The 2,408-nt window shown below is 41.5% G+C and overlaps 1 pseudogene; it reads right to left on the bottom strand.

Annotated features, from left to right (window-relative positions):
* Positions 1 to 501: 501 nt before the first annotated feature.
* LOC101352612 (60 kDa heat shock protein, mitochondrial pseudogene) lies at positions 502 to 2,174 on the bottom strand (annotated as a pseudogene).
* Positions 2,175 to 2,408: the final 234 nt, after the last annotated feature.

The raw sequence follows: 2,408 nt of genomic DNA, 5'->3' as shown, positions 1-2,408 counted from the left end.
TTAGCTCAGTGGTGAAGTCATCTCTGAGGTTCACCGTTCAGCCTGGGAGTGGACAGCCCCATAAAACCAAATGGGACTAATGAGGTACAGCAGTCCAGGGACAAGGGTCAGAAGGCAGAAGGGGACAAGGAAGCTGGTGATAGGGAACCCAAGGTTGAATAAGGATAGTGTCGATGTGTTGTGAGGTTGTTAACCATAGTCATAGGGCAACATGTGTACTACTGTTTCATGAGAAACTATTTGTTCTGTAAGCCTTCACCTGAAGTACAATTAAAAAAAAAAAAACAAAATAAATTATCTGTAGGCATGGACAATGACAGCAGTAAACCATTATATATTGTCAACTGAAACCAGTAACTGATGGTTATAGTGATAGTTTTAAACATCAGCCAGCCTTTTCTTTCTTCATTTTCTCTAACTGACTTCTCTGAAGTTATTGGTGAGGAAAACTGCCTTGAGCTTCCTGTTATAGTTCATTAATAAATTATCCTATTCTAGGAATTAGAACATGCCACCTCCCATACCACCTCCCATTTTACCCATTCCACCCATGCCAAGTCTTTCTCTTCTTTAGGAATTTCTGTACTACAGCTTCTGCTATGGTTACCAGAGAAGACACTCCAGCAGCAGCCAAAAAAGCAGTTCTTACAACCTTAGTTGGATCAATGATGTCTTTTTCTACCACATTCACAAAATATACAAGCATAGCATCATGACCAACTTCTGAGGGATTCTGCATATTTTTTTCAACTATCAGTGATCCTTCAATACCTACATTCTTAGCAATGATCAATGCAGAAATTTTGAGTGTTCTTTTAATAATTTCTATACCAATTTTTTAATCTTCATTAGCTGGAGTTAGTGAGTCCAAGGCTGGAATGCACCGAATCAGAGCACAACCACCTCCGAGAACAATGGCTTCTTCAACAGCAGCTCATGTTGCACTGAGAGCATCTGTAACTATGATTTTCTTTTCATTCACTTCCTTATCACTTGTCCCACCAACTTTTAGCACAGCTACTCCATCAGAAAGTTTTGCCAGGCATTTACAAAGCTTTTCCTTTTCATATTCACTAGCTGTGATGTTTAACTGCTCAGTGATTTTTTGAATATGTTTTTCAATTTGAACCTTGTCACCTTTTCCTTTCAAGAGTATGACATCATCTTTGGTCACAATGTCCTCTCCAGCTTTTCCTAAGTCATGAAGCTGAACATCTTCAAGATTCAGGGTCAATCCCTCTTCTCCATAGCAGTAGCCATGTCTTTAAGCTGGTTCTTTCTATTGGAACCAAAATCTGGAGCTTTGACTGCTGCAACCTGAAGATCAACTTTTAGCCTATTCAAAACAAGGGTACTTAGAGCTTCTCCATCAACATCTTCAGCAATTATGACCAAAGGCTTATGGTGAGCACTGGCAATTGCAAGAGCAGGTACAATGGACGGGACACTAGAAATTTTCTTCTCACTCAATAGAACGTAGGCATGCTGGAATTCACGTTTTTGACCTATTGACGTATTAATAAAGTATGGGGAAATATAACCTTGGTCAAACTTCATACTTTGAATAATTTCCAATTCATCATTCAGTGTTTTCTGTCCTTTACTGTGATGACACCCTTTTTTCCAAACTCTTTCTTGGCATCAGAAATGATGTTGCCAATCCCTTTGTCTCCATTTGCAGAAATCATAGCAACCTGAGCAATTTCTTCAGGGGTTGTCACAGGTTTAGACTGCTTCTTAAATTCGGCAATTACAGCATCAACAGCTAATATCACACCTCTCCTGATTTCCACTGGGTTAGCACCTTTGCAAATCTTGAAGCCTTCCTTGGCAATAGCGCGTGCCAGTATAGTAGCAGCAGTGGTGCCATCCCCAGCCTCTTCATTCATGTTATTGGCAACATCCTGTACAAGTTTGGTTCCAATATTCTTGTATTTATCCTTTAAGTCAATGGACTTTGCAAGGTTATACCATCTTTTGTTACTTTGGGACTTTCCCAATTCTGTTCAATAATCACTGTTCTTTCCCTCTGGCCCCATAGTAACTGCTACAGCATTGGCTGAAAGGTCTATATCTTGAAGCATTAGGGCTTGGGCATCTACACCAAATTTTACATCTTTGGCATAAGCCCGAGTGAGAGGAAAAGCCAGTACCCTGGACACTGGCCTCATCTGTCGAAGGTTGCAGGTAATCAGGGCATTTCTGCGGGGGCAGGGGCCGGGATGTGAGGACGGAGAGGCAGGCTGTCAGCAGCAAGTGAAGGGCAGAGGGCAGGACCCACAGGGCAATGAGCTTCCCTTCCTACTTCCTGATGAGAATTCTCTCTTTGCTGGACCCGTTCTTTTGTGACACAAAAGTATAAGAATGAGAGCGTGGGGAGGGAAGAAGGAAAGGGTACTTAACCACAA

Source organism: Trichechus manatus, unplaced genomic scaffold (assembly GCF_000243295.1).
Source record: "Trichechus manatus latirostris isolate Lorelei unplaced genomic scaffold, TriManLat1.0 scaffold00025, whole genome shotgun sequence".
Classification (NCBI taxonomy): Eukaryota; Metazoa; Chordata; class Mammalia; order Sirenia; family Trichechidae; genus Trichechus; species Trichechus manatus.
Note: the sequence above shows the minus strand (reverse complement) of the source record. Positions and strands in the feature narration are given on the sequence as shown.